Genomic DNA, 25,050 nt, shown 5'->3' with positions numbered 1-25,050 from the left:
CAGGATGGGTGTTAGACTTACTGGGACCCAGTAAGTAAGGCAGAAAGCCGAAGCCCGAGCCCCGCTGCCCAGGGATGAAGCCAAAGCCTGAGCAACTTAGCGTTGCGGGACCTCATGTGTCATGTGTCCCTAGGCAAGTGCCCTGTTTGCTACCCCCTAATATTGACCCTGGTTTTTAATGTACTGGATATGCAGAAAAACAGTTAGTGTGGCACAGGTGGGCTGTGGAATTTTTATAGCATGGGGGTGGGGGAGCTCAGAAAGAAAAAGAACCCTTGATCTAGTCCAGCCTCCTGTGCCATATTATTTAATATGTTAGTTTGACATCTGTAATATGCAAGATCTTGGAAAAAATTTTGAAGGAGAAAGGAGTTAAGGACATTGAGGTCAATGGTAATTGGGACAAAATACAATATGGTTTTACAAAAGGTAGATTGTGTCAGACCAACCTGATCTCCTTCTTTGAGAAGGTAACAGATTTTTTTAGACAAAGGGAACACAGTGGATCTAATTTACCTTGATTTCAGTAAGGCATTTGATATGGTTCCACATGGGGAATTATTAGCTAAATTGGAAAAGATGGGGGTCAATATGAAAATTGAAGGGTGGATAAGGAACTGGTTAAAAGGGAGACTACAGTGGGTCATGCTGAAAGGTGAACTGTCAAGCTGGAAGGAGGTTACCAGTGGAGTTCTTCAGGGATCGGTTTGGGGACCAATCTTATTCAATCTTTTTATTATTGACCTTGGTACAAAAAGGGGGAATGTGCTAATAAAGTTTCCGAATGACACAAAGCTGCAAGGTATTGCCAATACAGAGGAGGACTGGGATATCATACTGGAAGATCTGGATGACCTTGTAAACTGGAGTAATAGTAATAGGATGAAATTTAATAGTGAAAAGTACAAGGTCATGCATTTAGGGATTAATAACAAGAATTTTTGTTATAAGCTGGGGATGCATCACTTGGAAGTAACAGAGGAAGAGAAGGACCTCGGAGTATTGGTTGATCACAGGATAACTATGAGCCGCCAATGTGATATGGCCGTGAAAAAAGGTAATGCGGACTTGGGATGCATCAGGCGAGAGATTTCCAGTAGAGATAAGGAGGTATTAGTACCGTTATACAAGGCACTGGTGAGACCTCATCTGTAATATTGTGTGAAGTTCTGATCTCCCATGTTTAAGAAAGATGAATTCAAACTGGAACAGGTACAGAAAAGGGCTACTAGGATGATCTGAGGAATGGAAAACCTGTCTTATGAAAGGAGACTCAATTTAGGCTTGTTTAACCTAACTAAAAGAAGGCTGAGGAGAGATACGATTGCTCTCTATAAATATATCAGAGGGATAAATACCACAGAGGGAGAAGAATTATTTAAGCTCAGTACCAATGTGGACACAAGAACAAATGGATATAAACTGGCCATCAAGAAGTTTAGATTTGAAATTAGACAAAGGTTTCTAACCATCAGAGGAGTGAAGTTCTGGAACACCCTTCAAAGGGAAGCAGTGGGAGCAAAAAGCATATCTGGTTTCAAGACTAACCTTGCTAAATTTATGTAAGGGATGATAGCCTAATTTTGTCAATTAATTGATCTTCAACTATTAGCGGTAGATATGCCCAATGGCCTGTGATGGGATGTTAGATGGGGTGGGATCTGAGTTACTACAGAGAATTTTTTCCTGGATATCTGGCTGGTGAGTCTTGTCCACATGCTCACGGTTTAGCTGATCACCACATTTGGGGTCGGAAAGGAATTTTCCTCCAGGGCAGATTGGCAGAGGCCCTGGGGGGTTTTCACCTTCCTCTGCAGCGTGGGGCATGGGTCACTTGCTGGAGAATTCTCTGCACCTCAAAGTCTTTAAACCATGATTTGAGGACTTCAGTAGCTCAGACATAGGTTAGAGGTTTGTTACAGGAGCAGGTGGGTGAGATTCTATGGCCTGCGTTGTGCAGGAGGTCAGATTAGACTATCATAATGGTCCCTTCTGACCTTAAAGTCTATGATTCTATGAAATTATAGAGTGTAAATGAATGCTGTCTGTTTTTCCCCCCAGACAGTAATTCATTACCTTTCAGACAAAACTTTTATCTTGCAAATGATAGGATTACATTTTTGTCAACCTTGAATTTCTTTTAAAAAAATGTTTTCATAATGTTATTTAATTAAACTCAATCATTTGTTTCTGAAAACCCTTCAGACCAGAGATTATTACTTCAAATTGGTGCCAGCCAAGATAAATGCATTTTGGGCCAGATTGTGGTGCTAGTAACAACTGCTGTGGGAGACGGCATTGCATTGGGGGCAATGGCTGCAGATGAAACTACAGAGGGAGAGATGCAGGAAGAATGTTGCTGTGACCTATTGGGAAGCAAATATAAGAGCATCAACTACTACATCCTGGAACTCTTATGCTGCCTAAGCACTAGCTCTTGATACCCTAGCCCCAGAGATGCTGGGATTCTGGTTGCCCCTTGATGGGTGTGTCAGTATGGGGTGTGGGATAACTCCCTTGTAGAACAAGTATGAATTCTTTTGAGTTTCACTTAGTCCTTATTAACTCTAGAGATTTGCTCTGGTTACAGGCATTGATGACAAAACACAGGTACAGCTGCATTGGTGCAAACTTGAGATAGGCAATACCACTGTAAACTGAGATATACACTTCTGCATAGAGCTGGGTGAATTGTTGATTTTTTTTTTAATTTGATTGACCAGCAAACCCCTGCCTGCCACCCCATCAGAAAAAAATATTCAGTTCAGTTCAGAAAAAGTTTTGAATTTTTTGGCAAATTGGAAAAGTGTGGTTAGATTTGGAGAAGTGTGTATTCCCGTGTAACCTTTTGCCTAGATGACAGGATATTTACCTAGTATGTGGAAGATCCAGGGACTTGAACTCAGCTCTCTCCCCTCTTAGGTGCATATCCTAAACCCCAGTCTACCAGCTGTTGTAGGTTCAGTTACTCTCAGTCACTTCTGTTGAAGCCAAAGAATATTTAAGTATTTATACAATGTGAAAGAGAGTGAGAGCATCTGTATGGACTTTGATTAAGGCACTCATCTGAAAATTGGAATTTGAATTTGAACCCTACCTCCCAGGTGAGTGCCTTAATCACCAGGCTATAAATCACTCTCATTCTCTCTCTTTGGCCTAATTAATATTACTGTACTTATGGGAAGCAGAACAGCTTCAACAGGAGAGATTGAGAGTAGAATGTTCACCGGGGTGGGGAGCTGAGGTCAAGTTCCTGCACTGGGGTGGAGATTCAACCATGTGGCTCTCTCACTTAACCACTGGGCTAAAGGTTACAAGGACTGTCTGTGTGTGTGTGTGTGTGTGTGTGTGTGTGCGCGCGCGTGCACGTGCGCATGCATACAGAGACACACACCCTTCTGAAGCTGGCCCTGAAAAACTTTTTCCCATCCAAAATTAATTGGGTTAGATTCATAAATATGTCAAAACTTTATTTTTCAGATAAAATATTTGAGTGAAAAAATTCAACCAGCTCTACTTGTGCATCTTACCCCATTTCAAGCAGGGGTGAGCTACACTTATGCAAATCATGACTTTGTCTGACTACACTGGTGCTGGGTGACCATGACTGAAATCTAGGAACTCCTTCTTTCTTGTGCAGCCAGTTGTATTATTAGTGTAAGTAAGGACCAGCACTAAGGACCATCAGAAATCTTACTATTTTCTGCTCTAATTGCAGGTACATTTCTTCTACCTTGCCTTTTCTATCATAAATATATAGCAACAGATGTGTGTGTGTGTGTATATATATATATATATATATATATATATGTACACCAAAACAAGACACTCCACTCTACTGCACTGCACATGCAGCTACTTCTGGGGAGAGGATGAGAGAAAAAATAACATCTGACAGATATGCAGTCACATTGCTTAATGCATTACTGGATGGTGCATGGATACTACTGTGAGAAGCATGGTATATTAAAAGCTATATAGAACAGAATGGATAGTCAATGGTCTCTGCACCAGGACACAGCCCGGGTACTGATTCTGCACAGTTTCATTTGTTACCCCCCATGATATTTATTCTGGACATTCCCTCATTTGAAGTTTGTTTTGTAAGCAGTTCTTAATCATCTACTGGTGAAGCACAGTTCTACTGCTTTTTATCTTATGTGAAATGTCTGTCACACGGAAAATCCAGGTTAATGGTATTGGAACATCAATGTCACCAGAATAATTTTTTATATTAAATTACGTAGTGTGATTTGTTTGTTAGTTTAACTCTTTTCTTGCAAATAAGTGGTGAAGTGGTTATTGTCTATTCACCTTTTGCGCATACAGACCACTGCAATTTTAACTCAAAGAACCTCAGAAAATGTAAGCATTCAATTCAAATCTACCCATTTTCTGTAATAAATGTTTGAGGATATTGATGAAGAATTTCTCCTCTCATGTACTGATCCCAGAAATGGTTTTGAAACCTGATAAAATGTGACCCACAAATCTGCTGTACATCTAGCCATGTTAAATGAATTTGTCTTGCTCTGGTATGGGAAGGAAAAAAACAAACAAAATGTTATGCTCCCTTAGTGGTATTAACTGTAACAACATTGCATCATTTCATCCATCTTCAACTCCAGGCTGTAGTATGATATATTTTCATACCAAGAGTGAATATTACCTATGTTATGTACATGATAGCAACACCAGTTCTTTATAAGAATGTAATTACTGAATGCTTTCAAAGTGCCTAATTATATTGCTGTATTTGAATCTGTTGTGGCCTTGTTCATTGAGCTCTCTAGGTCCTTGGGAGACACTAATTGTTGCTCTGAAAGTGTCAAGTTTCTTATTAACATTGAATGTTTTAGAACTGCTGCAGCTGATACCTTGGTTTAAGTGTTACGAATTTTGAAATTAGCCTAAAATAAGATTGAAACATATCATCTATACTTCGCAGTTCGTGGAGGCATTGGTCCTTCAGTATGATCCTTCAGGGATAATGCAGTAATTAAAATTAATTATGGCATGACAAGGGTTTAAAATCCTATGCTGTTAGTTTTCTTAACCTCTGCCACACCATCTAGTTCTCAAGCACAACAATGTGTCTGTGAAGTCCTGCCAGCAGAACTGTTCCAGGTGGCTGACAACTTGGTAAATTTTTACTGTTTCCACTTGTAAAAAATATTGGACTATTCTGATTGGGAGAAGTTTTCTATTTATTGTTCTACATGGACAAACCTGACTGGATTAGGTCTGGACTGGCTGAATTTAAAGCAGTGTCACTCATTGAGGTTCTAGATTTCTGGGCAACCTTCTGACATGGGAACTGGAATCTTACAATACTTGGCTAGTAGAAAGAAGTGGGGTTGGTAGATGAAGGTCTCCCAATAACTCTACATTATTTTACTAGTTAAGCTAGATCAGAGGTGGGCAAACTACAGCCCATGGGCCATATCCAGCCCGCGGGACCCTCCTGCTCAGCTTCTGAGCCACTGGCTTCTCCCCTGCTGTTCCCCCTCCCACCCAGCCTCAGTTCACTGCACCATGCTCAATGATCTGGGCAGCGGGGCTGCGAGCTCCTGGGGCAGCGCAGCTGCAGAGCCTGGCCTGACCCAGTGCTCTGTGCCGCGTGATAAGGGGGCAGGGAGGGTTGGATAGAGGGCAGGGGAGTTCAGGGGGGGTGGTCAGGGGGTGGATGGGGTTGGGGGGGTCAGAGGGTGGGGAAAAGGGGAGTTGAATGGGGGCAGGGGTTCTGTGGGGGCAGTCAGGAAGGAGGGGGGGTTGGATGGGGTGGTGGGGGGAAGCCAAGGTTCTGGGGGCAGTCACGGACTGGGAGAAGGGGGGATTGAATGGGTGCAGGAGTCCCAGGGGGCAGTAAGGAAGAAAAGGGGTGGTTGATGGGGACTGTAATGACAGAAAAACCTTCAGGGGTTCCAGGTTGGATGGGTTGGATGGGGCAGGAGTCCTGGAGGGGGCTTTCAGGGGGCGAGAAGCGGGGGGGGCAGATAGGAGTGGGGGCCAAGCCATGCCCCTCTCCTCTAACCGGCCCTCCATACAATTTTCGAAATTGGATGTGACCCAAAGGCCAAAAAAATTGCCTGCCCTGAGCTAGATAGTCTTCAAGCAAGCAGTTGTTAAATCTTTGCTCAGTGAGCAGTTTCTTGAATCTAGTGATCTCACCAATCATTGCTATGTCCTTAATCTGTAAATTGAAAAAATCTGTAAGCAACAGCAAAGCAAATTAATGACTTTTATTCTAGCAAATATATGTGAACCCTGTATCTATTCCAGTGATCAGTATGCAAACTAAATGCAGATCAGTCTTGTTTTCATCAGATCCAGATTGTGTGAGTTTTTTTTGTTTTCCCGCTGCTTTGCAAGGACTTGAACTTGGATGAGACAGAGGTGGCGAGATCTTAATCTAGACAAAAATGAGGTGATGCTGGCATGTTAAGGGAAGGGTCTTACATTTTTTTCACACCCTTCTTTTGTGCAGCAGGTTTGCAGTTTGGGATGGCTGTGGTATTCCCATATACTACAGGAAGCTAAAATGGCATTAGTGACCAAGAATGCCTTTTTTCATTTGCATTTGGTAAGACATGAGGCCATGTGTCTCTGATCTGGGCCTTAAAACAGTTATCCATGCCTATGTGGCCTGTGGATTGGATTATGTGGTATTCTCTGTGAAGCTGGGTTTCAGCTGGTGCAGCATACATCTGTTGGCCTGCTTGATCGAATTAGCCTCACCGAGCACATTACAACAATTTGTCACCATCTGCACTAGCGTGTGTGTATGTGGGAGGGCGGGTATTTTGCTTCTGGGAGCAAGATAACTGTGTAGCCTTCATATTCTCTCTCTCTCTTTCACACACTCACAAAATCTATGTGAAAGAAAAATGTAAGAAAGGTATCTTGATCCAAAACCACTCCTGATTTATCCCAAGATAATCCCAAATGACAACAGATGCAAACTTTACAATGCCACACACTTTTTTTTATTGTGAGTAATAACATAATATATATGTAAAAGTAATATATTAAAATGAAATCTTGCTATGAAATGAGGTCTGTGTTTGCGTGTGTACAACCAGACACAATTATAGCTTGTCCATTTTAATTCCTTTTTGGAAGTTCTTAAAACAACGTTGGGTTTTTACATTAAAAATAGTCATTTTCTTTTTTAAACAGAATGTCTCATTGATTGCATATGAGCTTGTCACAGGGTGGCTGACCCTTTAAGCTTTAAGGGGAGTTGAGCCTTTCCTCACCAGTGACAGATCAGCTCCTGCCCAGCTGACACGGATTAGCTAGAGATCAGGTGATTATAAAAGCTTGGAAGTGGCTCAGTTGAAGTGGAGCGCTGCAGGAAGGAGGCTGGCTCTTATGTCTGGCCCTAGAGCTGAGTGACTTTCAGGGAAATGGCCTATAGGAGGAATGGTGAAGAGCTGTTAGAAGCAAAGAGGTTTGGCAGGAAGCCAGCGGAAGAAACACGGTACAAGGTGGCATTTCTTACCATTTTTATGTTGCAGACATACAACTGAATTCCTGAGAAAAAGGGCCTCACCAGACTTTGCCATGTCAATCCTTCCTGGCTGGGGCGAAAGGCCGGCAGCCTATAGCACTTCCACTTAAAAAAAGCAAAACGTGGTATGTCGTGGTGATTAAAATCTTAATTGCAAAGTGATTCCTAGCGCTCACTCTCTGAAGGAGACTACATTTCTTGTCTTCTCTTTCTTTTATTCTTGAAAGGTACAGGTAAAGCATGAACAGCAGTAAAGCAGTCTTTTCCACCACGGTGCCTCCATGCTGCCTAACTAAAATTTGCCTAACTAAAGGATCATAGCTGCAGTTAGAGTGCTGTTCAGTCTTGGATGAGATGGTCCACACTGTTTTAGGTAAAAAATATAAATAGATTTATTAACTATAGAAAGATGGATTTTAGGTGATTATAAGTAATAGCGTACAGACCAAAGAAGATTACCTAAGAATTAAGCAAAATCGCAATTTACATCTCATACACTAGACCGGATTTGAATCAAGCTGTGTCTCACCCTGTTAGATAGTACAAGTAGCTTGCTGATGTTTCATACACAGGCAGGACATTCTTCTTTCCTTCCTGGGACCAGCACCTTCCCCCCGTTCAGTCTTTATTCCTAAGGTGTTTCCAGGTGTTGAGTTGTAGAGGGAGTGAGGCCCCTTGGTGATGTCACTTCCCCCTTTAATAGTTTCCTTCATAGAGTGGGAACCCCTTTGTTCCAAGCCAAGTTTCCAGCCTAGTTTGTGGAAAAATACAGTTACCAAAATGAAGTTCAGTATCATGTGATCTAGTCACATGCCCTTGCACCCTCTGCTGATTTCTAGCAGGGGCCAATACCCATATTCTAGCTAGAACAGCCTCAGGAAGGTCATCAGGTGTGGATAGGCTTCTTCCATGATCCGTTGGGAGGTAAGTGTTCTTTGATGGGCCATTCAACTTGAATAGTTCCTTCACAATGTGCTGGCCAGATTAGAAGTAAAGCTGTGTGGGTTTCAAAGCACATTTGAAATACAGATGCATAGTCAATATTCATATACCAAATATCCAGATACCAAAATGGAACATGCATACAAATAGGATAATCATATTCAGCAAATCATACCTTTTCCATTTACAACTTACATGACACATTTTGTACAATGTGCATCATAATTATGTCATAAGCATATAAAAATCATACCCCTATGGTGAGTATGGGGTTCAGAGAGTCACAGGGGTATAATAAATGCATATCCTTTGTACACTGGGCACAGAGGGGACTTTACCCACTAGCAAGTGTGTGTTATAAAAGTATGAGCTTTAATATAATGCATTTACATTCCAGAAGCCCTACTGTGTGTATATGAGAGAGAGATGCCTGGAAGATGAAAGATGAAACGGTCCAACCTGATTTTGCCAGGCAAATATGTGTTTATTGAGTAGCTGTTCATGTTGAACAATCTTTTATAGTTTGATGCTAGCATGTCAATACTTTTCATTTGTTTCTTTTCCTTGAGAGGCCCAGTGAACGTGCAGCAGGATGCAGTTAATTTTGTATATTAATTGTCAGAGCCTTAATATATAGGCATAGGTGTTTCTATTGTTGTAACTGAAAAATGCATCCTCTTGGTCTTGGAAGTATTATATTATTTCATGAACCCAGGTGGCTTCTAATTAGAATTGTAGTTGCTTGCGAGAACATTTTTCGTCTCTGACAAACTACTCAAGTCCTATTTGCACTTTCATGGCTCTCAGATGTACCTAACACTGTTATAACAGAGATAAAATTCTCTATCTTTATTCTACACAACAAAAAGAAATAATAAAATAGTTACCAATTTGTCTCTCATTTAGAAAATGAACAAACATTTATCCTGATTCACATCTATATATGGCTTTATACTATACACATTAGTTATTTAATACTCTAATCTTTTTATTATTTGGTCACCACTACCATGTATTTTGATTTTCCTCTTTCAAATTTTTCAGATCTTTCAAATAAGCCCTTAATCTGGACACCTGAGAACTTGTGATAATTATATCTTACGTTATGCTTTTCCCAAGACTAAGAGGTTTTTTTACTGTGATATCCTGAATAACTTCCAAGTATTAAATCTATTGTACTGTATCTAAAAGTCTCCTTTATAGTTTCAACAGGAGAAATTATTCTTCACTTTGTTTTGTAAAACCATGGGTATAATATTGCAGAATATCACTATATTTCACCTAAAAGTTGACTGAATTTGAAGTGATCCCTTTATTGTTCAGGGTACCTCCAATGAATAGCATCTCAAGTGAATTTGGGCTCAAAGGCAGGAAGTTTAGTATGTTATGCTACCTAAAATCCAAGATTGGCAAATGATATTTCTGAGGCACGACCAGTGACCCAGAAGTCTGGAATGTGAGCTACAAATGTATGATTGGGATATTTTATACTGGTGATGACTGGTAAGCTGAAGTTTTGTATTTAGTATGGATAAGGTTGTCTCAAAGCTTCTGTTTCCAAATCTGGTAACTGCAAGTATAAATGGCTAATTAGGTGCATTTGGTATCTGGCTTGTTTATGTAATAAAGATAATTGTGCATCAAACATACATGAAAATTGGGCCATAGATCTATAATACATGTTCAGACAGAACCCTCATACTCATTACAAATATTGTAGATTCATTCAGTCTAAATTTAACATTGCTCTATTATGACAGTTTTTATTTTAGTTAATCAGTGAAACGCAAAGGATTAGTAGAACTGCAACACTTAATTGATGGTCCTCTGATAATCTTTGTTAATCATGTCAGACCATTCATTTATGTGTCAACTCCATTGCTGGCCCAATGTAATTTGCAATCACTAGTAAACTGAGATTGTCTTTGTATAGTACCATAGCTGCTTACATTTTAATCAATTGTTGCCTATATTGTGATATATACCTTATACTGAATGTCATATGAATTGTAAATTGTACAATTTATCTTCAAATCTCCTATACACAACAGGAATTCTGGCTTTAATGAAGTCAGTGAGAGTTTTGCCATTAATTTCAGTAGGGCCCAGATTTCACATCTGGTGTTTTAACCAGTTGCAGGCAGCAGTATATCAATTTATATTTGCAACTTACACAATACTGAGTCTTGGTTTGGGGGGAGGTTAAAGTTCTGCTCCTCATTCTGAGAATAATAGATCCAAAATAAACTTTTAAATATATGGCTAAATTGTGCCCATCTGCTCAGACAGAGAGCATGGGGGAGTAGGGTGCACAAGGATTTTTCCTTCAAACTTGCAGCCATTGGGCACAATATATTTCTAGTGCTCCCCGGAATGCAGGACTTGTTCCATTCTTGTAACACTTTGAGAGCCAGCCGTCTTAAAGAGAACTGTGTGTAGACAGGGCCATAGATCCACTCAGCTCAGCATCAGTTAGCTAAGCTGGCCAGGCACATAGGGAGAAGTATGCTGAGCTGGCTGGAGGGATGCCAAGAACTCCTTGAGCTGAGAGCATGTTGACTGAACATGGAAGTTTACTTATTGAATAGGTTAATAAGATTGGTTTAGTTCCACAGAAAAATTATTACAAAAATAATAGCATGATGATTGCCTTCTATGGTGGAGCTAATTACCTAGGTCAGCATTTGGGCTAGGTCTGTGTCATGTCCTATTTGCTCTATAAAGGAACTAGCTTGTATTTGGGTACTGTCTAAATTGCTATAGAAATAATATTTATAAAGTGATGGTGATTGGAACCATTGAGATGTGATTAAAGGAGGCAAATTCTTTTAGGTGGGTTTTGCTACTATTAAAAAGATAAGCAAATAAAAAATGGTTGACTGCAATTTTTAAAAGCACTTCCAATAAATATAATCCAAATGATTGATTTCTGAGAAAATCTTTCTATATTAGCATTATTTGTCTGGGTTTTTTTCCTTCCTGCCTTCTGGCCATTCCTTTGCAGTCAAACATATCCTTATTATCAGCATGAATGCAATTTTGTAGGACACGCCAATGTTTTTGCACTAAGCTTAGAAATATCATTTGCAGAAGGCACTTTAGGAATTAGGTTTTATGGGCCAGTCATTATTGCCCTTTGCTGTGATATCATCTCTAAATATAGTGTACACTTCCCATTGCTTTTGACCCTCTTTGCCTCCCTGCACTCACTTCCTCTTCTCCGTCATAGCAAACGTAAGTTACTTGTCATCACTTTGAAGGCCCTTCACAGCCTGTCCCTCCCTATCTATCATCTCTCATTCAGTACTGAAAGGGTGACTTCCACCTTCCATCTGCCCGTAATGTCACTTGTTAAACTTTCAAACAAGCACCTTTGCACATTTTTTCCCATGCTGATCCTCTCTTTTGGAGGTACACCCTTATATATTTTCAAAACCACTTAATTGTTTTCCTTCAAATCCCTCTTGAAAACTCTCCTTTGCCAAGACACATATACAAACTTAATAATGGTTAGGTAGCTGGTGGGCTGAGACTACTGCCTCTCATGCTGACCAATACTGTCTCTTTGTTTCCCTGTGGGTCTCTTTGAATCCATTTGTTGTCTTTTGTCTTATACTTCGTTTTAAGCTCTTTGGACCAGGGACTCTCTCTTTGTTCTGTGATTGTGCAGCACCTAGCACAACTGCATCCTGTACCAGGACTGTGGTCCTAGGGGCTGCGATGATACATAATAACATGCCATTATTTTTTTTTAATTTTTGTTTTATTTCCAATGAACCATCATCTTTAGCACGTTAGGAAATTATACGTGAAAATGAAATGTGATGATAAACTTGTCTGATATGGAATTTCACTTCTCTGTGAACCGAAAAATTATTTTAAATAATTATTTGTTATAAGTCTTTTTTAGTACATGTGATGCTCTCTCAGGGGATCCTGCAACATTAAGTCACTGTGTTACCCTTCTGTTTCAGCAAGAGAGAGCTATTCTAGAGCTTCAACAATGTCTTAGCTCCCTGTCATGCCAGTCTGTCTGCCTCTGACCAGCAAACTCCTCAAGACCTCTATCCTGCTGCTTGTTCTTCAGTGTGCAGGCACCGAGCCCCTTATTCACCCTCTGGTAAATTTGCTTTCTTGATTGGCTTGATCACTTTGTTTATCTTAGATGCAAACAAGGTCCCATGCTTGTAATCAAGCCATGCTGTTTTCTCCTCTCCTTCCTTTTTAGCTTGATCACCCGAGACTAGGTAAATTCATATTCCTTTGTCTATTGCAGACTTTTTTTTAATCAACTGTCTCCAGAACATTTTAAGAAGATATTTCCAGCACACATACATAACTCTTTATACACAACCCATACATATACCACATAATGATATCTGTGACCAGTGTGCCAGCATTAAACTCGTGATACCTTACAACACAGTGTCTGGCTAAATATTCTGACAGCAGTTTCTTGGGCGTAGTGAGCTTTTCAGACTTGCTGGCATGTATTGTTACATAACAACAGTGTGCCCTTCTCCAGTTGGCATAAATGGACATTTAGGATCACAATACAGTATGAAGAAAGAAGAATATACCTGTTCTAAGCATTTTAAAGTTTGCTAATTCTAAGTGAAACCAGTAAAGAAAAAACTTCTGCTGTCAGTTGTACCTATTCATTTAAAGGATGTAAGCTTTTACATCCACTAGATGGGAATACGGATGTTATTTAAGCTGAAATCTGATTTGATTGATAATCTGCTAGAACCTACACCTAAGGATCAGTTAGTGCTTTCTAATTTTTCACAATTTCATCTAACTAATGGAACAATACAGCGACCATCTTTCCCTTAATGAAGGAAGAATTATAGTTTTATGTTGAGGATATGGAGGGGGACACACACAGAGTATGAATAGTATGCAAATCAACCAAAGAGGAGCCCACAGGCAATTCATTAATCTATTCAAGCTCCATTTACTTCTGTGAGGTTTTTTTTGCACCAAAACAATTACCATTTTATTTAATTAAAAAGCATACATCTTTTGATCTTGGAATATTGTTTGCTAATTTTACAGCTCCTAGCCAAGTTGAAATAAGTTTTCTGCTGCTTTAAATAGTCAAATGTCTCCCAGCAGAAGTTAATCATTTTTTTTTGTGGTGGATATAGCACAAAATACTTTAATTATTTAGGGTTTTTTGTCATGGTTACTTACTGCTTTAGTGAGAAACAAACATAAAACTTAACAGTTCAGTCCAGAACTGTAAATTCTGGAAAAATGGTCAAGAAAAGTTGCATATCAAATATATATAATATTTATATATTTGGGGAATGGCTCTGATTTGGCCATATTGTCCAAAGGCAAGAGAAAATGATCAAAGAGGTGCTTAATGTTAGTCAACAAAATCATCCTTGCATATAGTCAAATTCTTTTAAAGGAGATGCATTGATCATGGCATTTTTGGATACTCCTGAGTAGAAGCTGGTACTTATAAGGAAACAAGATCATAAAGACATCGTGATGCTTGGACATTTTCATGCTCTTCCTAAAAGGATAGTGCTGTATCGCCAGAATTTTAGTACGGGGCTCCATACAACTTTTCTACCTTATATGACCATACTTTCTTTTTTTGTCATCTTTCCCCCAAATCCATTAATTCCATACCTTGTTTCCCCTTAGGTTTTAAACAATGAATCTAAAAACACAGATCAAACTCACTTTGTGGTGTATGCTTTTAAACTTAATAAGCAGAGTTTTAATAAACAATTAAAAGAACAACACTGCTCTTGTTATACTGAACAATTTTCTGGATAACTCAGGAACTGTACAAAGAAACACAATCTAAGATGATCATGTAAAAAGAGAAGTGCTACCAGTTAAAGGGATGTTACCAGATCTAAATTTTAACTGGTGTACAGAAAATATGATACTTATCAGCTAAAGCACTAGACTTCCAAAGGGATGCACCTGCATGGACTCTTACACGTGCATAGAGTCCAAGTGACTTCAATGGAACTCCAGACAGATGGATTCTTTTGCAGAATTGTCAGCCTAAAACAGTTCAGTTGCCATGGCACAGTTGACTGGGTGACTGTTGAACTTAGCCTGATTAGCTTAGTTCCATAAAGCTCTACAAATAACAGCATTGCCCTGACTGGTTTCCTTTTGTTGTGGTGGTTTTTGTTTGGCTATGGCTAAAGGCTGTAATTTAATTTCAGTAACTGGCAATGGAAAATTCTGGAAAAGTAGTGGCTGGTCAGTGTTCCTACTGGAATGTAATTGGCAAACTAGGTAGAATGGCAGGATTTGTTTTGAGGCCGTAGAATACAAAATATAATTTACTGGCTGCATCATGGATTTTCATCACTGAGTTGTCCTGTGTTTGGAAGCATGCTGTATATTCATGAATTACATATACCATAACAACTGCACTATGTTGAAAGCACTTTTTTCTTTGGCCTCCTTAAGTCTATTTTGTTGTAAGAATTGTGTTTGCTACCTCTCATAATCATAAAAGGAACAAATAAATCTAAGGAGGAACTATCTAAAATCTTTTATGGTTTATTTTCTCCTTTTGTCCCTATGTTTCTTTTAGGGATCTATAGGCTCATCTCAATCCATTGTCAATGGAACTATGCATGTGTATAAAAATATTTGAGCTGTTGGCCAGTAATGATCAAGATTTTGGAGTTCATAGCTATCAGTTATTGAAATGGGTGAAGGAACCTGAAGACGTACTACAGGAAATAAATGTAACCAAAATTTCAGAAACATATGTCTTGGGCCTTAGGTCTATTTCTGTGTAGTTTAAGATTTAGTTAGTGGGCCAAAGAGAAAAATGGGGAGTAGGGTATAAATTAGACCACTCTGCAGAGGTATAAAAGAGGTTAACTGGGTGTAACATAATCCCCCACTTTAAAGTACTCCTCTTTAAATCTTCTACCATTTGCATGATTTACACTCACATTGACAGAGAGAATCTAAGGGTAGCTGGACATGATGGGGTCTAATATAAGGGATCTAACATACATCATCTTATACAGCACTTCTAAATTACATCCAGTATCTTCAGTTTCAGTTGGAATGCACTATCTCAGTAACTTCAAAGTTTGTTTCTGGCAGCAATTTTGATTCTAAGTGATCTGATCCTTTGATTTATACCTATATTATTGGGTTGGCTTCAGGGGGGTTACAAAGGAATCATTTAGCCATCTGTCTTCTGATTAGGGCTGTAATGAATGATGAATACTATAGCACAATGAGCAAAATCCTGTTCTGGCTTATTCCTTGTGCATTTCCACTGAAATCTGCACAGGGTGAAACAACAGACTATAAACTTTCTATACTTTATTATTTCAAATTATACAAAAATAAAGTATGGGTATTTTGATAAATGTTAAAAATAAATAATACAAATAAACACATGCAGCTACCTTTCCCCACCTACATGATCAAAATATCATTAATAACAATAATTAATAAAAACATCCAACCCTCTTTATGATATTGTTCATAAGCAAGGACATTTTATAGATGATAATAGGCTCTTGCTAGAGATTTCTCAAGAAGAAAAAACAATGAAAACAAGCTCCCTAAACTATGCCTTTACCATGCAAAGACTTATGAACATGCTTAAATGTGCATATTATGAGTACTCCCATTGATTTAATCATAGGATGTAAATGTAGGCATGAATCTCTGCAGGATTATGGCCTATAATAATTTAAATCCTCTCCCCTCTTGAGGACTCCTGACCAATGTAAAACAGCACAATACATATGCTAACAAACTTAAAGAAAGCCTTGTATTGTGCTTTTAATGCCATAAAGAATGAATGAATGACCTCCCTAGCCATGTTCTACTCCTTTAAGGAGCAGAGCGCAGTGCCACCCCCCCATCCCCCACACACAAATGTGCTTTGGCGGGCGGGGGGGGGGGAATGGAGGAGGCTGGCCCCATGTCTTTCTGGTACCCTATATCAGCTAGAAATATCTTTCAGGTACAAGATACTAGAAGGTACCACCCTGCTTGCACTCCTGTTCATGGCAGAAATTCATAGGACTAGTTGCTTGAGTAAAGTTAGGCATATGCATGAGTGTTTGCAGGACAGGTGCCTAAGTTATGAATAGTCTCAAAACAGAACAAGCCTGAAACTTTAATAAATATTTTTTTCCAGAACATCTTTGTGATCAAGAAAAGATTTTAACAGCATTGTTATCTTTTCTATAGATATATACTTCAGTGATGACAATTTCATCCCTATTGTCAGATTGTGCTATGTGTGGCAATTCAATACCAAAAAAACCCAACCAACCAAAAAAAAAGCCACCATCATTTTCTCTGTAAGATATTATGGTAAGGATTAAATGGGTGTGTCACTGTTTGTTTACTGTAAGTAGGAAATGTGTCGCAGCTCAACGTGTGGGTCAGGAGGGTGAGCCTGCATTCCTCTGGCACGTGTTTTGTTAAAATTCTGCAGTTCTCTTATCGTTCAAGAACAGCTGGCTGTTAAAAGTTGCATATTGTGTCAACTGAGCTCATTCATATTTTGAAGTGTGTTTATATCTCTCAATATGGAGTTTTATAACTTTCCTCTTTTACTTTTACATCAACAGTATTAACTACAACTCATGTTGCTCATTTGCTATTAAAAGTAACAGATGGTATGTTAAGCTGTTCTTTTTCAACATAAAAATGCACTTGACTGACATTAAAGTGTGGTCTGGAAAGTGACTCTCTAAAATGCCTTTGAGTTCCATATTTACTGTTTCTCAATGATTTTCAGCTCAAATCTGCTCTATTTATAAGTTACAGGATGGCTTTTCTAACTGCCAATGCTTGCAAACTCAGTTTGAGTTGTGGAAATCAAGCTGAGTTTTTATGGCTCCTGCATCACTAAGAATAAGGACTTTGCAATCAGAACACAATTAAAAATTCTGTTGATTTTATATGAGCCAGATACAGAATCTAGCTCAATCCCCAAGATGTATGTCAGCCCTGCAGCACTAGCAAGGTTTTACAAATAAAAATAAAAAGCAAACAATTATTTTAGTCAGGAAAGTAGCAAGGTGCAATTACACGCTTCACCCTTCTCCTCTAGTCTCATGAGGGCTAATCAGAGACAAGGGCAGAGAAAGAGGCAGCCTTCCCCTCCACATCCACCCATCCACTACTTATATTACAGGATTAGTGGCCTCCACAGTCACATGCAGCTGGATCTGTGGATTTGACCACCGATGCCATTCAATAGTAAGTTAGGAACCTATTAGATGTTTGGTGATATTTGCTTTGCGAGTAGCTGTTGTTTAGAAGAGGAGCTGTTTTCAGGTGACAGGCTGGCAACTGACCGTCATTGGCTACTGTTAGGCATGGTGTTCCAGTACCTCCCATACACTGCAGGGTATGTGGACATCTTCAGCAACCAGTTGCTGTCCTGTGCCAGTGCTAAGGCTCCTCTTCCATTGTGTAGTTCTGTGTATTCAAATAGTCAAAACATTTTGATACGCCTGTGAAACAGGAGTTTGGAACAAAGCTCTGCATATGCTGCAATCACGTCTTTGTGTTGGATAGTAGGGGAAGCGACTATGGTGTAGTATAAGATGAAGCATAGTAATAGTTAAAGCAGAGAGCTCAGAGTCAGGTGATCTGGATTCTGTTTTCTGCATGGTTTAAATAATTGTGTGCACCCTGAGACCATTTGGAGGATAAATGCTATAGAAGTACAAAGAACTATATTATTATTCCTATAGTGGGAGTCACTGTCATCCAAAAAGAAAAGGAGTACTTGTGGCACCTTAGAGACTAACAAATTTATTTGAGCATAAGCTTCATCGGATGAAGTGAGCTGTAGCTCATGAAAGCTTATGCTCTAATAAATTTGTTAGTCTCTAAGGTGCCACAAGTACTCCTTTACTTTTTGCATATACAGACTAACACGGCTGCTACTCTGAAACTGTCATCCAACTCACTATGCTCAAAAAGGTGCTGCCCACCAAGGGATGCTGTGATCACACTGATTCACAGTGGCACTGGGGTATTCTACTATGGATAGGCATCCATGTATCTATCAACCAGTAGTCATTTTGATTAGTACTGTGAAATCACTAATCAACATGCTTCCATGGCTCATACAAAGCTGAATTCTCATAAGCTCAGTAACTGCTGTCACTGAGTAGACACAAGCTCTGATTTTACCATCTTACTTCCTGGTTTGAACATACAATTTAGGCAACCATGTCCACAATATAAGAACATAAGGTGAACAGAACAGAACAGGCTACAGCTTCTGCGCAAGGACCATTGAACATAGACTTACAGACTCACACAAGGATGATTATGAGCCTCCAGTGTGATGCAACCATGAAAAAGGCTAAGGATGCATCAGGCCAGGTATTTCCAGTAGAGATAAAGAAGTGTTATTACCATTGTACAAGGTACTGGAGATACCTCATCTGGAATACTGTCGGTATTCTGGTTTTCCATGTTTAAGAAAGATTAATTCAAAAAGGTTCAGAGAAGAGCTACTAGGTTTATCAGAGGAATGGAGTACCTGCCCAATTAAAGGAGACTTCAGGAGCTTGGCTTGTTTTAACCTAACAAAATGAAGGCTGAGGGGCAATATGGTTGCTCTCTATATATACATCAGAGGGATAAACACCAGGGAAGGACAGGAATTATTTAAGTTATGGGCCAATGTTGGCACAAGAACAAATGGATATAAATTGCCTATCAATAAATTTAGACTTGATGAAGGTTTCTAACCATCACAGGAGTCAAGTAGTAGAACAGCCTTCTAAGAGGAGTAGTGGGAGCAAAACATCTAACTTGTTTTAAGACTGAGCTTGATAAGTTTATTGAGGGGATGACATGATGAGATTGCCTACAATGGCATATGGCTCATTCACTACTGCTGTTAGCAAGTATCTCCAATGGCCAGACATGGGACACTAGATGGCAAAGGCTCTTAGTTATTACAGAGCATTCTTTCCCTGCTGCCTCAGTGGTAGATCCTGCCCAAATGTCCAGGAAGGAATTTTCCCCTAGGTCAGATGGCAAAGATCCTGATGAGTTTTCACATTTTTTGAAGTCTGGGGCATGGTCACTTGCTGGTTTGAACTAGAGTAAATGGTAACTTGAAGTCATGAAATCAAGATTTGAAGACTTCAGTATCTCAGACAGAGGTTATGGGCTTATTACAAAGTGAGGGTGAGGTTCTGTGACCTACACTGTGCAAGAAATCAGACTAGATGATCATGATGGCCTTCTGGACTTAAAGTTTCAGTTTAAGACATGATCTAATGAAAATTTTGGGGAGGGGTTCACTTAGAGTTGGCTTTTTGTTCAGTTGCTTTCCTAAGCTCACATTTCCTGATCCTGTTATGATATATTGGGGTGGAGAAGGTATTTGGCATGGGTTATTTGGCTTGCTTTCTAGAAGAAGTGAATCTTTTAGAGAGATTTGAATGAGGAAGAAGTGAAAGTTTCGGTGGACTGTAATTGGGAGATCTTTCCATGCCTCGACGGCAGTATGGAAATATAAGTGGGAGAAGTGTTCATCTTTTTTTTCTTTTTGTGCAGAAGAAAGGGTTGGAGAAAGACTGCAAACAGAGAAATCCTGGAAAGATAAATCAGAGCTGGCCAGAAAGTAGAATTTCCATACTGTGGAAAAGTCCAACTTTTTGAAAAAAATGTTCATCTTTAATCAGTATGAAAAGTGAAAGTCTCAAAATATTTCTCAGAATGGGAATTCTGAAATATTTTGATTTGTGAACACTGAAATGACCTTAACAAAATATTTCATTTTGATGCTGTGGAAATATTACAATATAAAATCTTATATATGTATAAACATAAAATATTAAATATATTAACATTAATTATAAGTTACAGTAAACATTAAAAACGAGCACAAAATAAAATGAAAAAGTTGAAACTAAATACTCTATTTTGATTTCAATTCTCTCTGTCCTCCGGTCGGGCTGTATGGACGCCAGACAGGAGATGTAGGGAGGTGAACAGTTGTTCTGGTTCTGCTCCACAAACATGCTGCTTTTATGAGGAGGGGCATGCAATTCTTGGCTGCGACCCCAAAACGCTCTGTGGAGACTTCCCAGGAGCCCAAGGCAACCTTGCACAACAACAAGGAGGACATTGTTGACAAGGAAGACGACGAGGAGGAGGAGAATGTGAGGCAGGCAAGCGGAGGTTCCATTCTCCCTGACAGCCAAGGACTATTTTTAATCCTGGAGCCCATCCCTTCACAGGATTAGTTGGCAGTGGAGTGTGATGCTGTGGAAGGCATCTCTGGTGAGTGCACATTTCCAGTCAAACATGTAGGGGTTACATGCTATTATTTTTTATGTTTAATATTAACAAAAAAGTAGATGTAGTGGGTATTGGTGACCACTCCAGCTACAAGGAGGGTGCTCTCCGTAAAAGACTGTTTATGTGCACAGGGATGGCCCAGGAATCCTCCATAGAGATCTCTAGGAAATTTTCATGGAGGTACTCTGCAATCCTTTGCAGAAGGTTTCTGGGAAGAGCTGCCTTATTTCATCCACCACGGTAAGATACTTTCCTGCGCAAGTCCAGTATTAACTCTGTTGGCATCATTGCAGCATACAGAATTGCAGCATAAGGACCAGGCCAGTACCCAGACGCTTGCAGCATCTGCTCACTTGCTGCCTCTGTTACCCTGCTAGCCTGAACACTGGCTAATCAGAAGCCACCCCTCCATCCCCCGCTATCTGTTCAACGGTGTTTAAATTAGTGAAAGAAAACTTACCAGTGGACAGGGTGCAAACAAATAAGATTTATTAAACAAACAGAGAACAGGTAAAATACTAAGCAAGGACACCAACCAAGACATAAACAATAACTACAGAGCTACTCGGTTGTTAACATATATAACTGTGGGCATAAAGCCCAGAGCCCCCAGGCCCTTTACATACACTAAGGAAAATGGCTAAACAATAAAGGGTTATTACAATACCATTTCTTGTAGGATGAGAAGACATAGACACTGAAGGGAATGATGAGCAGGACCACAGGATGTGGGATCAGGAACACAGGACACTGGAACACGCGAGGATGTCACACAGGTAAGTGGCCAATCTTCTTATCTTCATTCTTCAATACTTGACATGCAATCCTGAGTGTGGTATGTGGATGACTGAGGGAATCACAGATGTGTGCAAGTAAGCGTAAATAGGAAACCAGGTGAAATAAGATGGAATACCACCAGTCTGGGTCTGACGTGAGGCTAGTATCTATGCATATGGGCACCTGACTGTCACTCTGATGGACAGCCCTGAGGGATGGGTGAACTCCCCTTAAGTTATCTCCTGTTGCCAGACAGATTATTGGTCACCTGACCCTCTCCTTTCCCACTCTTTGGGGGAAAAGGGTGCCAAATGCTCCATGAAGGAGGGTACCCAATATGGAGGCCAACAAAACCTAGTGAAAATAAAATGGCCAAAGGGGAGATAACATGGTAAAATAAACATCTCTGTAACAATCCTCAAGAGAGTCTGGGGCATATCTGGGGGAAACGGGGGAAGTTTTCAATGCTAGTCCTTAAACCGCAAACAGTTCAAAAAGTAATCCGGCCCACCATCCCCCTTTTGGGTGACATATGGATCCCACAACCATGCTTTCCCACACATGCCCTGGTTGTGGTTGGAAGAGGCAGCCTTCTCCTCCACATCCACCCATCCCCTACCTATATTACAGAATTAGTGTATTGCAAGCAGCATTAAAAAAAAGGGCATATGTGGTGGCTTCCTGTTTGTCTCCTTCCCTCTCTTCCCCCACCCCCCACGCCAACCTGGTGTCGCTGTTGTAAAAAAACCAGACTATCTGGGGGGCTTTACACTAGTACCTGTCTGCAAGCACCATCCAGATAGCTAGGGGAAAGGGCTACTTGCATGGCATCATATTGTTCTGCATGGCAGCTCCTGTATCATCTGTATAAATACTGCAGGATAAGGCGCAAGGTGTTTATACTGCTCACAACAACAGTATACAACTGAGTAGGGTCCATGCTTATGGTGCTATGTTGTCTGGGCAGGTAACCCAGGCTTGTAAACAAGGCTTGGTTTGTTTGCCGTTGATTTCAGGGAGGAAGAGAGGGAGGTAAGTGCATCATGGAAGGCTAACATCATGTTCCCATAACCACCCGCACCAATGTTTTGGTCCCATAAGGCATTGCAACCCAAAATTCCACTCAGCTACATACACTTTGGGATAGCTACCCACAGTACAGCACTGTGTAGCTATCCACAGTACACACTGCGTAGCTACCCACAGTGTGTCGATGCAAGCCCTGCTAGTAAGGATGCATTCCACCGACACAATGAGCATAGTGTGGACATGCAAGATTGACTTGCTTAAATCGGAGGCTTGATGTCAACTTACATGAAGTTGACCTAACTTTGTAGTGTAGACATGGCCTGTGATTGTATGATTCTAAGAGCTCCCCTTAAAATTGCAAGAGTTCATTCCTCCAAACTACTTTTGTAAGGGAGGACAATGGCTCTAAGCAGAATTTTGTAAAAATTGAAAAATCATGTAATGAGTCTGCTTTACAAAGTATAACAGAGACATCTGTTGGCAAAGAATGGGAACTTTTTACAGGAAAGATCTGTAGTCCTTTGAATAAATATTCCTTTCAGAGAAATGTCAGGCTAGATGTCCTCTCTTGGAGAGGATCTCATATCAAATCCTGTTTCTGTCCGACTACCCTGTCAGAGTGTGATGTATTTGGGTGTGGAAAGGATTTGCATACCCTCACTTCCCCACCACTTGGTCAGTGTTTAGTGATAATTAGTGACTGGTCTCTTTTCTTGTTCTCCTGCTCCAGCTAGCTAACATTAACTTCCCAAATGCCTTTACTCATATGTGCACATATCACCACAAGAGGGCTCAGATAATGTGTAACTGTGGGTGAAATAAATATCTTCTTCCCCTTTTGGACTGCTGTATCTCACATGGATTATTTCAGTATAATAAAGCCAACTGCATACCCCATTAAATCAAAACCAGAATCAACACATGGCAGCATTGGATGTGAAAGTCATTGATGTGATGGGTCACTTGCTAGTTTAAACTAGTGTAAATGGTGAATTCTCTGTAAGTCTTTAAACCCTGATTTGAGGACTTAGGTAACTCAGTCAGAGGTTATGGGTTTATTACAGGAGTGGGTGGGTGAGATTCTGTGTCCTGTTATGTGCAGGAGGCCAGATTAGATGATCACAATGGTCCCTTCTGACGTTAATATCTATAAGTCTGAGTCTATGGGTCTATGTGGCGATGTGCCCTGGCTTATTGTGCCGTAATGGTATTTCCCAGGAAGCATTCATCCACCTCTCTGAACAATCTCAAATGCTCTATCTCATGACCTTCTCATAAACAAACTAGGTAAATACAGCCTAGATGGAGCTACTGTAAGGTGAGTGCATAACTGGTTGGAAAACTATTCCCAGAGAGTAGTTATCGGTGGTTCACAGTCAAGCTGGAAGGGAAAATCAATTGGGGTCTTGCAGGGATCAGTTCTGGGTCCAGTTCTGTTCAATATTTTCATCAATGATTTAGATAATGTCGTAGAGAGTACTTTTTAAAAGCTTGTGGATGATAACAAGATGGGAGGGGTTGCAAGCGCTTTGGAGGATAGAATTAATATTCAAAATGATCTGGACAAACTGCAGAAATTGTCTAAAGTAAATAGGATGAAATTCAATAAGGGCAAATGCAAAATACTCCACTTATAAAGGAACAATCCATTGCACACATACAAAATGGGAAATGACTGCTTAGGAAGGAGTATTGCAGAGAGGGATCTGGGGGTCATAGTGGATCTCAAGCTAAATATGAATCAATAGTGTAACACTGTTGCAAGAAAAGCAAACATCATTTTGGGATGTATTAACAGGAGTGTTTTAAGCAGGACATGCAAAGTAATTTTTCATCTCTACTCCACCCTGAAGTATTCTGTCCAGTTCTCGGTGCCACATTTCAGGAAAGATGTGGAAAAATTGGAGACAGTCCAGAGAAGAGCAACAAAAATGATTAAAGGTCTAGAAAACATGACCTATGAGGGAAGATTGAAAAAAATTGGGTTTGTTTAGTCTGGAAAAGAGAAGACTGAGTGGGGGACATGATAAGAGTTTTCAAGTATATAACAGGTTGTTACAAGGAGGAGGGAGAAAAAAATGTTCTCATTAGCCTCTGAGGATAGGACAAGAATCAATGAGCTTAAATTGTAGCAAGAGCAGTTTAGGTTGAACATTAGGAACTAATGTACTTCCTAACTGTCCGGGTGGTTAAGTACTGGAATAAATTGCCTAGAACGGTTGTGGAATCTCCGTCATTGGATATTTTAAGAGCAGGTTAGACAAACACCTGTCAATGATGGTCTAGATAAAACTTAGTCCTGCCATGAGTGCAGGGGACTGGACTAGATGATCTTTTGAGGTTTCTTCCAGTCCTATGATTCTATAATTCTGTGTTTAGGGTGAGGAAGTGCCATTATGTGTGGCTCCTTCACTCTGGCTTTTTGACAGTAATTATCAGAGCCCTTTTGGCTCTTCAGTACAGTGTTCTTTTTCCAAGTGATC

The sequence above is a fragment of the Dermochelys coriacea genome, chromosome 2 (assembly GCF_009764565.3).
Source record: "Dermochelys coriacea isolate rDerCor1 chromosome 2, rDerCor1.pri.v4, whole genome shotgun sequence".
NCBI classification, from domain to species: Eukaryota; Metazoa; Chordata; order Testudines; family Dermochelyidae; genus Dermochelys; species Dermochelys coriacea.
This window is presented reverse-complemented; position numbering follows the sequence as displayed.